Raw genomic sequence first — 12,137 nt, forward strand, 5'->3', positions numbered from 1 at the left:
TTTATTCATTTATTTATTTCCATGGTTGTGTTAAAAGGTGCTTTTCAAGTTATTATGATGAGGAGAGGAGGTGAGATTTGAAAGTGGACCGGTCGGAGGAGAGTTCCACAGGAAGGAGGCAGCTACAAATTAAAATTTTGACTTCATGTTTGCAGGATTTGTAAATGTTTACTCGTATGTTTCCTATAAAATCTTAACAAGGTAACAATGTCACTGTTGTGTTGGCAGCTTGTTCAGCTCCAACTGTTTTTATTATGTGGAAAATGTGATGCTGTTGATAAATTAGCTGTTTTTTTTGGGGGGGGGGTTTAACTCCACAAAAAGGAAAATCAATGATGAGGAATTCCAATAGAACAACGAGCTCCGGGGGGAAGTGAATCACTCCTGTTTTTCTGGAATATCCCCGTGTCGTCATTAAGTCATTTACAGTTAATGTTCACCTCAACCACAGTGACATGAGTGTGATTCATTCAGTCAAAGCAGACGAGGCTGCGCCCGCAGGGAATCGACCACATGCCTCTGACACACGTCCTGGGTGAGCTGGGCACCGACACAGAGAGCAGGAGCTGGAGCTTCAATAGTGAATTAATGATAGCAGCAAGGTAATAAAATAATGATGATAATGGTAATATTAAGAGACAGAGCATTACCGGCATATCTGTTACAGACACGTGTGTGGATTTGACCCCTGATTCTTTCCTGGGACCTTGTTATTTGGTCAGATTGTGTTGTTCTCCTCCAGGGCTGAGAGACATGCAGGGCCGGCCTGTGACAGTGAGCAGAGGTGGAGCGATGGCTGGAAGTCAGTGAAGCTCGATGAAAAGCCTCGGTCCAGCAGGCGTTTTCTCCTCAATCCTCTTCCTCACGCACCTTCCTCTTCTCTTTCATCTCGTCTCCTCTGTCATTCACTCAGCTGAAGATTCATCTCACCTGCTCCTCTGGCTGTTTAACCGTCTCTGCCATTTATGGGAAGATTATTACATGGTTCACTTCTCTGTTATTCTCTGTCCTTGCTAAATCACTGTAATCCTGCTCCCACCATCAGGGATGCAGCCAAGTGGAAAACAGCCCCAGTTCCAGTCAGATGTCAGTCATCCGTCAGCTCCATGTACCGGAGCTGTTACGTCCTGCATCCCCTGCTCCTCTGTTGCCTCAGCATCAGTCAGACACCAACTCTGGGAAATGTTTAGAAAATTGTGTCTGGACATTTTCTGAAGTTTGTTTTTCACATGTGTAGAACGCAGCAGGAGAACATTCAGGCGAGCAGCGGTGTAAAGTTCTGAGGTTTATTGGATTTTATTCACAGACTGCACACGGGAGTTGTGGGTTCAAATATTAAAGACGAGGCAGCTCCACTTCCTCCCACTCTGTCGCCATCTTGCTCTGGTGACTGCGTCGACATTTCTCCCTGTTTTAGAAAACATCAGGGGTCGAACCAGATCATTTGGCTTCATTTTCAGGAGCTGTCATGTCGTCCATCTTTAGACACAGTCTGTGCTTTAATATTGATGTTATGTTAAGTTTTCACAGCAGCATCAGAACTCTGTTAGCCTCCCACAGCATCTTGTGATTCACGGACTCCGGGAACTCGCAGCCTCACATTAATCAGATCATAAACCGCGCTCATGGATCGTGTCTGGATTTATTTCGTAGTATTTTGTGTGATCGATTTGCCTTTAACGCTGCTGCCTACGGAGAATGGACACACTGGATGAATCACACATCAGAATTTCTCTCCGCCGCCTGCCAAGGACGAGTCAAACCCACAGATGTCGACCTCATGTTTGCATGACGGGAAATGTCAGGGCACTGTCAACATTAAGCAGGATGCTGAATATTCTCCGGGGAACATGAGGTTCTTCGAAGATAAGATAACACCACGTTCTGTTTGTCATCTTTCATTTGTGCATTGGTGCATCTTGTGTGTTTCGGCGTAAATTTGCATGTGTAGGTGCAGTTTGTTTTCAGTGCAGGATCATCCACACACACAGATTCTGCCACTTCTGACTCAATAGCGTCTACTATTGAGAAACCAGCCTTCACACACGGCCGAATCCCTTTCCCAGGATCCCTTGCAGCGCCCGGATGGTTCTGACCTCTGACTTACAGCATGCTCGCACTTCCCTCCCCCGAGACGTCTCAGGAAAACAATTAAAAATCTTCATTGGTCAGACATTTTGAACGATGAATGAAGCTCCACTTGTGAGGGGGGGGAGGTAATTGCTCTACTGCAAAGGGGAAGTCTGGCACCGCGTCAAGACAAACAGATTCAGGATTTCTGCGGAAGTGTTACACATTCAGAGGAGCCGCACGTCGGCCCATCAAAGACAAACTGACTTCACTGGAAACTGATGCCGTAAGTCATGATGGGATTTGATTACTTTTCCTCTGAGATGAGATCAATGAAGAAGAAAGATCGAATGTCACAAAATGTCACGTACGAAAGATGCTGAGAAACGATGGACAGACAGAGAGAGAGAGACAGACAGATGGACAGACAGACAGACAGACAGACAGACAGACAGACAGACAGACAGACAGATAGAGACAGACATAGAGACAGACTCATCCTGATTCAAGAGACGCAGGCTTTCTCTGTTGCTGTCGTTAAAACACCCTCTTCCAATTCAAATACGTGATTTTGCACATATTTGTCTTGTGAGTTTTTTTATTTTTACCCTGTTCCTGATGCCGGTTCATTGCCTGCATGTTTGTCCACATCAGACGTGCACGCTGTCTTCACTTGCATTTCTCACACAGGGACAAACTAAATCACCTTTATTCTGCAGAAAAACAAAACGTTTCGTGCATCAACAAGTTGGATTTTTAGACTTTGGTTTGGAGAGAAAAAGATCCTGCCCACAAGTCCCTGCAAATCAGCAAATACTGGTGGTCAGCCTTTCATTCCTTCCACCAAAATAAATGAAGAAAATATTGTGCCATTCTTCCCTCAAAGGGTGAACTGTCCCCAACCACTAATTACCTGTTAAGTAGTTACTGCTGAAGCACGTTGGATTATTTAAAAAATCTGATTCTTCTGCAGCTATTTTAGGTAACTCGCTGCCTCTCCAATTCAATTAAAAATAAATTTTATTAAGCTGATGCCCATTCAGTCAAAGCATATTTCAAGAAACTCGAGTCCCCCCCCCCCACACACACCAGGCATCACCTAATTTGTTTGCCAGCAGTACATGTGCTTGTGACCCTGAGCACACAGGTCCATGTGCAACACATTAGGAAGGTCCACACACAGGGATGATTGATTTCCGTGGGGGGCTCCCTGTAAGAATATGATACGTCACAGACAGACTGAATTCTTTATACGTGTAAGAGCTGCTGCACTGTAACTGCAGACTGTGACGATGATAAATTGGGGCTCCTTTAGCTGCTACTTTAAAAATGATGCTGTTTACTCGGAATAGACACGAGCGTGTGTCACTCTTGATGGCAGAGAAATAAATAATTCTTATAAATATCTGGATTATTCTGACTGAGGAGTCCCTCACTTTGTGCAGCACCCGTTGAAAAAGCTGAGACTAAAATTGGGTTTTTACTTGAGAAATAGATTGAATTTTTCCTTTAATGTAAGAAAGTGACTAGTTGCTGCAACTTTTTCATGTGTACTTGATTATGTATATGTCCTTTATGTGCAAACCTCAGCCCAGCATCTGAATGTGCTCAGCCCACCATGCCTCCCTGAGATTTATTACAAATTGTAAAGCCTTGACTCATCACAGTGAGTTACACTCTCGGGTAGCGTGGCCTCCTCTTACCACCCGAAGGCTCTGGTACAACTTTACCTTAACCCTCATTACGTGTGTGTCTGCATTACACAGAAATGTATTGGGCATTTTTCTCTGCGTTCTCAGAACTTCTTTTCACTCTCTGTTCCTAATGTCTGCACAGAAATCCGGAAAAGGGCTTTTGCTTATTCTGCACCTGCGACTTGGAATTAATTGCAAAAGGTCTTAAAGCAGAATCAAAGAACTGGAGGCAGATGATGTTGATGTTCTACTAGATGTTGCTGTTCTTAACTTACCTTGTTGTGTGTAACACACGTTTTTTATCTGGTCTGGCCAGGTCTCCCTTAATTTAAAAACATTAGACGACTTTGTCCAACTTATGACATAATTATTGTCGTCATCAGTAAGAATAAATAATTAAAAGACAAAGTCATTAGAACTGTGTAGATATTCTTTTCTTAAAACAAACTCAGGAGCACAACTGTTGCTCACAGATGCAGAAACTTTGGGTCTTTTAGTTGATGTCGGCTTCGGGAGGAGTTACTGTTCACTGTGTCAGTGTTTTTTCAATAAAAGTCTGTCACTCTGTCTGTATCGGTCTTTCTGTCACGTCTGTAAAAAGCAGTGACATCACTAGTGGGGGGTCCGGTCTCAGGTCACTGAAGTTGTCAGACAGACAGAGACTCTTCCGTTTAAAGTGAGGTGCAGTGAGACAAACATAATGAATCTCTTTCTCTCCGCTTGTCTTTCATTTTATTGACAGAAAGTTGACTTTTGACATCTTTGATGACCGTCACTTCAAATTTGGTATCGACTTTGAAGTTTAATGGGCGAGCAGTTCTTCTCCAGAACACTTCAAACATCACTTTTCTACCGGTCAAGAAGAAAAAACATTAACATTTGACACGCCCTATGACCCAGATGCTCATTCTCATCTGAGGTCAGAAATGTGTTGAACTTGCCACCAGGGGAGCATCGGGAGGAGGGGGTGCTATTAACCAGGTCAAGTCAAGTCAAGTTTATCTACACAGCAAATAAAAAAAAAACGATAAGACCAAAGGGCTGTGATAACGTAACGTCACATAATCTGATCAAAGCTGACAAAGAAACATAATCAACACAGGAAACTGTCCCACAGGGAAACGGAAGCAAAGAGGAGGTCCAACCACAGCAGGTTGTTTCTCATCCAGTCTCAAGAATTCACTGAGAACTCATTACACTCTAATAGTAATACTCTCTCATGATACTACTCTAGTATGTACAGTAAAGTGTAAAGTGTAAAGTAAAAGTACATTAAATGAAGTGAAGTAAAGAAGGCTGTAAAGTTAAGTGTTAAGTAACGGAACGTAAGAAGAAATGTATATATAGTGTAAAGTAAATTGGAAAGTAATATAATGTAATGTAAATAAAGAAAAGTAAAGCAAAGTAAAATGAAATAAAGTAAAGTAAAGAAAAGTAAAGTAAAGTTATGTAAAGTAAAGTAAAGTAAAGTAAAGTTATGTAAAGCAAAGCAAAGTAAAGTAAAGTAAAGTAAAGTAAAGTAAAGTAAAGTAAAGTAAAGTAAAGTAAAGTAAAGCAAAGCAAAGTAAAGTAAAGTAAAGTTATGTAAAGTAAAGTAAAGTAAAGTGAAATAAAGTGAAATAAAGTAAAGTAAAGTAAAGTAAAGTAAAGTAAAGTGAAATAAAGTGAAATAAAGTAAAGCACCAAATCACAACACAAGTTATGTCAGAGTTCTTTTCTAGCAGATCTGGCCTGTGCTCTTTATACATGACAAAATATATTAAAACTATAGAGAATGAAATTAAATCAATCCAAGAAGAGAGATAACATACTTTCATACAGAAAACATACATTAAACATACAGATAACATACAGTAAACACACTTTCATACAGAAAACATACAGTTGACATATAGAGAACATACTTTCTACACAGAGGTTGTGGCTGACTGATAATAAACTTCAGACAGGAACTCACTTGACATATCGCTCTAAACATCTTATGCTGGATTACCGGTTTCCAAAAGGTTTCACGCTCTGCAGGTTGATTTTCATGGCTGCCTACAATTCAATATATCAAAAACATTTATCTTTAGACAATTGCTGTCAGTTGTGACACTTAAACATAAACGAGCTGATGAACACTAAAAGATATATAAAAAGTAACGTTGTCCACTGGACCTTTGAAAGGTTAAACTCCAGAGAGATAAACTGCAGTAATTATAGTTCACGTGGTTGAACCCTGGCTCGTGGAACTTTGTGGTGTGTCGGTGCCATCTGGCATCGGCTGGCAACCCTGAGAACCTGCGGGATTTATAGAGCTGCTCGCTGAACCCTGCATTTCTAAAATGCTTGCACAGGTAAACTTGTCATGTTCTGAGGTAAAATAGAAATTGTCTCACTTCTATAAACACATGTTTCCAGAAGGTAAAAACTAAGTTCACATTGTTCTAAGCTGAAAGTCGCTCAACTCGCTGAGCAGCACTTAACCTCAGTGTCACTCGTCTTTCTGCTCGAGCTTTGATTTTCTCAGCAGACACTCGTCCGGCCGACATCGGACTTAGAGGCTGTGAGGCTTCAGAAATAAAAAACGATTTGCATTTATCAAATCACTCAGACGCTCAAACTGTTCAAACTGTTTTTCTGAGCTACCTGGATCCGATTTATTTTCCTACGTGTTATTAAATGGATGTTGAGTTTATTAAAAAGATCAAAGCCAAGATGTTCACAAATCCAAGAGTACAAAAGATAAACGTGATGAGATATGAGGAGAAAGTGTGAAGACAGTTGGGGGGGGTGGGGAAGCAGGACAGGATTTGTTTTCTTTTAAATCCACTTCTTGTAAATTCTACTTTCTCTACATGGGGGGTTGGAGCCATTCCCAGCATGCACAGGGGCAAAGGCCGAGGCACCATCCCGAGCAGTTTACTGGTTGGTCCCAGACCCCCAATGAGCTGAAGGAGCCAGCAGGCGAGCACGAGGAGGACTTGACACCTCCAAGTGGAAAGGACGACAACATTTATGGATGTGTTCCAGAGACAGAAGCATCTCAGCGCAAATAAATCAATCAATCCACAAAGACATACTTCAAGTGTTCCTCATTCATTTCTGTTGCCTGTGATGTATTTGCAGCAATGATTTATTTGACATGTTTGTTGCTCTTTTCACCAAGCGGGAGAAATGTATGACTTATGTCCCACAGGGAATTACAAGCTAGAGACTAACCTGCTCGTGTTTTCTTACTTGGCAGCTCATAATTACGTTTTAAATAATTTGAAGTCAACACAGCAAACATTTCTCGACTGCGTTTTAAGTGTATGTTTAGGTGTCCACACAGAGGGTATCATTTCCCCAGGAGAGAAGTTGTTGTTCCGACTTCAGCGTGTTTGTGTGCTTTGAAGTCGGAATGTGGTGGAAACGTGGACGCGGTAAAAAAACACATTTCTTTCGACTATTCCGACATGAACGTAGAATACGTAGAAGCAGCTGTCGTCTTTGATGATGGGAGCTGATTATACATTTCATAGTGAGTTTTAATGTTTCCTAAAATTACATCTTTTTCACAAGGTATTCACGTGAATATTTGTTTCATGATAAATAAAAAATCTATTTATAAATTGAACATAATCTTTCGCTCTTGATTTCGATTCAAGGCAGAGTGGAGTTCCACATGTGGCATTAATGTCACTAAAGGTCAAATCCTCCTGTGGTTGAACTTTTATCAGAGCTTCACTTCCGTCTCCTGTCAGAAGACGGCAGGAACATGAAAACCCAGTGAGCAGCCATCACCCGAAAGAAACTACATGTGAGCATTTTGTTCTTTGCCGACACCAGTGAATACTTACAGATGTAAAATCTCTACATAGAGTTAACGAAATATGAGGAATTCCCCTCAGGTCATGTTCCTGCTTGATACTTACTTTACAGGTGTTTGATTCATTTGAACTTTTAGTGTCAGAGAACTTTATGGCTTTGTTGTCTTCTTTTTATAGAGACACTGATTCTTTTAACGCCACTCGTCCGTCCACAGGTCAAACACAGTGAGTTTGGACATTGGAGAATTTCCCTGGACAAAAAAAACCCATTACAATATAGTATAGAAAAAGAGACACCATATTTAGAAATATACGATTTTTCAATGGACATTGAATAATATAGATATTTTCATCCAGTGAAAAATCATCTATTTGCAATTATGGAAATTCTTCTGTGATGGTATTTCACAATAAAATAACATTTATTCTATTATTGTTATTAACTACTTCTCTAAAACAATGATTAATAATTCATCATGTATATGATGTTATTGTTTTATGGATCTAATTAGTTCTTACTCATCTTCTTAAGGTCTCATCTTTAATCTTATGTCCTCGCACTTCAAACTGAATTGAATATTGTCCCTAATATCCTGATTCATTGAGATTTTTGTGAAGCACCTTATTTAGATAAGTGCTACACAGTTATTATTGTTTTAGCGTTTATGTACCTTTCCTACCTTAACTAATCATTTCTACTTCTGTGCCGTTTTCCAATGTTTTCATACATCAGGGATATTGTGATTGATACTTCTATACATTTAATATTGTGAGGGAGAAACCCTAAAGAATTGGAATGCATGAGATTAGATGTTGTGTCTCTGGCACTGGGATCCGATGAACCTTGAGACTCTCTCTTCTTGATAATAACAAACTGACGACGAACCAGACGTGTTTTCTTCTGCTCGCTCCTCAGATGGTTTCAGTCTGAGTTGTCTCTAACGTGCTAAAAGCTTTTTGGTTTGACTGTTCGCATGCACGAGGATATTGTTGTGATAAACTCATATATCCAAGTACTGAGGCTCATGAAGTTCAATCTTATTCACCACTGTAAACAGTTGTTATTATTATGTAGTTAATTGTTTACGTTCATAGTCTATGTTTGTACTTCTGTGTTTTTCATGCATGTGTGTATGTGACATGTTTTTCACCTTTAACCTGTGAGAGGCTGCAGATGAAAAGTGTCTCAATCTGGCACACTTACACGTTGGACCTCAGTTTGCATGTTGACTATAACGTGCATTGTTCCTTTCATATAAATAAACATCGATTTGCATTCTTTCTGAGAGTAAAATCTAAAATGACAAAAATAGTTTTCCTTCTGCATCAGCTTCACGCAAAAACCCAAACAAGCTCAGAGGTGGCAACACATTCTTTCATCACACTCAAGTTATGCAATTCAGAAGCTGCAACATGCGGTGGAAGTCAAACAAGAGGCTGCAACGTCCGGACGACGTTTCACCAACTGCCACTGTGGGAAAAAGACATTCAAAAAGACGTTCTCAGCAGCCACAGATGATCTGAGCAGCTTGAGAACGACTCAGGTGGCGGTGGAATGCAGTGTGACATCTGCCACTCTCACCCCGGGGTCACGACCCTGAACATCAGCCGGCTGCTGGCTGTGCGACGCTGCGTTCACAAACAACCTGTACCGGTAATGAGACGGCCGTTTGCCCGTGTGGGGGGGTCATGTGTGAAAAGGAGGCGGCAACGTGACTCATGAAGCTGCAGGGACAAGGTCAGGAAAGTTCCCTTTTGACAGTCGTGTAACCACAAGTATTGTGTTACCTCTAAAAACAGACACATTGTTGACGAGGCTGCTCTCGCACGTCATCACGGCCCAACTCCGTTCTCACAACGAGGCAGAAAGCACGTCTGGTTTTTTATTTTATTAATTTGGAGGAATTTTAATACATTTATCTCTTTATCTTTACCTCTGTTTGTTGTTTTTCTGCAGGATTACACACAAACTACACTTAACTTGACATTTTCATCAGTTTCCCAGGAATAATTCATGGATCCTAATGAAAGAAATCACCCATATTTTGGTGACTGATATCTTGTGTCATTTGAATTTTAGGGGTCTGAGCTCCATTGTACACCCCCCAGTGGTCTGTGTCCCGAGCTCTGGACCATCAGGCCCCCCCTCAGGCACTTTGACACTGACATCCTTCTTCTTTCAGGTCAAACTACAAGGTTTCGTATAGTTTATGCCAAGAACATGGTGAGAACGTAGCTCATTTTGGGGCGGATCCAGGAAAAATAATCTTTTCTATCATTTCTTTTAACATTGTGAGATAAGGTGGTTTTCTTATATTTTCCCAAATTCCCATTTATGGATCTCGAAGAAATAACCTCAGACATATTCAGGAGTGAGTGTAATCTGATGCAGTTTAACTGAATTTCAGTGGATGCAGAAAAATCGTGTGGATCCGCAATTTATTTCGTACTTTCTTTAACATAGTGAGATTGGGTGTTAGCGCTGATCACCCCTCTCGTTTTATATTACTTCTTTTATTATTATCTAACATTTTTCCTCACCGTTTGGTTTGGGCAACAGGCTAAAAGAAAAAGAAACAAGTAAAAGAACTTTAGGTTTAGTTTTAAAATGAATGGGCCTCACGCGGGACTTTCAATTCTTTAACATTATTTATTTATTTAAATTTTTAATATGTTTGGGAAAGAAAAAAAGTAACCGAACCCCCCAGCTGCAGAAGATCCTCTCATTAAATACGTCTCTCCTTGACAACCAGATTTAAAAGTATCCTTGTTTAAGGTCAAATACGCTGTTATCAGATGTTTTTTGACAAGATATCAGGAACATCCTGCCACTGGAAAGAGCCACAGTGACGCTTCCAGATTTAGATTCAATTCAATTCAAACCACTGAGCAGAGTCCAGACAGACACAGACAGAGAGAGAGTTGAAGTGAGCAGGTCGATGTCAGTTGCTCAGAAAGGTCAAACCCACTGAAATGTAATATCCTTGTTAATGGATATTTTTCTTATTTGAGTGAAAACTCCCTGCGTCACAGGCCACTCTAAAGGCCACGATACCCTCCAGGATAAAGTCGTTGGTGCAGGACAATGTGAAACCAGTGATTTTCATTAGGTCGGACATTTTGACAGATCCAGAGGTTTCTCTAATGCCGACTCATCCAATTAGGAACTCGCCACAGGGAACCATTCTGTCCTCCTTCACTTATTTTTAAAAGCTGGTGGTTACACTTTTGTGAAACTCTACAGTGCCATTGTTCTGAGAGGGAAAGTTTAGTCTGGCAAAGTTCTGTGCTTTTCTCCCACAGAGGCAAATTCCCATCGCCTGTGCAGAGGTACCAGACCAGAGGGGAGGAGTTTACTGCAGCTCAGTGTACAAATCACTATGGTCACGCATCCTGAGCACACCACGGGCCACGGAGAGGGCGCCTCATGTAAAACACTGCACATGGAGGTAAAGGGCTGTCAAACAAATATCAGTTTATCACGAAAGAGACAGAGATGTTTTTCTACCAGGAAATTTAACAAATGAATTCACCTCTCAGGACAAGTGGGAGGAGAACAGGTGATGGATTTTAAGAATGCAGCAAAAACTGAACCAAAACACCACAAATCTTAAATTAATTTCAAAAAGTACTTTAAGTTGTGTTGTTGTATTTAAAGGGTTTTTAATTGTTGAAAAGATTGTTCCATTTAAATGTGGTCTTAGCTTTACAGATGTGTTTCCAACACCTCAAAGTGCGGGTGGGTACTTTGTAAACAAGCGCCCATGACAACGAAACCATGACCGAGAAGTAACGTGTGAGTTTTATAGGAACTGGTGGAAGGTTTTGTGCTGAAGCATCTGTTCCGCTCTGCTCGGCCCATGGAACCACTAGCTGTACTCACACTTATTACACAGATACTAAATGAGTCACTGATCCTATACTCGGGTTCAGTGGTGGAGGAAATACTCAAATAATTAAAGTTTAAATAAATAGAAAAAAAAAAGAGCTCTAGTAAAAGTACCAGTACTTTCCCACTTGACTAATAGCAAGTAAGTACCGGTTTAAAAATATGATTATGAATTTAAGTACTCACAGTGTAACCTTTTGCATGAGGCAACGGTCTACTACATCTTTATGGTTGAGTCTCTGCCTCTGAATCCATTTCAGGTGTTTGTTCTAACTTTACCTGCCCACTCTGGATCAGTGGATCCATTCCCCTCTCGCTATTGATTACTTCTAAAAAAAATATATAAAAATGCTTTGTGAAATGTATTGGAGTAGAATGTAAGTAGTGGAGTAAAAGTTAAAAGTACCTGAAAACCTAAAACTAAGTACAGATATATGCATAAAATATACCCAACTACAGCAAGGGGGTAAATGTACTTTGTTACATCCCACCACTGACTGGGATTCTGTAGGTTGCTACAAAAATCCTACTTTCGAGTTAAAGACTTTAAGAATATAATGAATCAAGTTTAAATCCACGTCAAGTACAACATCTATGAGGGAATATCAGATTCCTGGATTGAGTCACAATTCCCTGTAATTAGAGATATGGTGTAAATAGGCCAGTAGAATAAAACACTGGGTTATCTCT

This window comes from Hippoglossus stenolepis, chromosome 5 (genome assembly GCF_022539355.2).
Source record: "Hippoglossus stenolepis isolate QCI-W04-F060 chromosome 5, HSTE1.2, whole genome shotgun sequence".
Taxonomy (NCBI): domain Eukaryota; kingdom Metazoa; phylum Chordata; class Actinopteri; order Pleuronectiformes; family Pleuronectidae; genus Hippoglossus; species Hippoglossus stenolepis.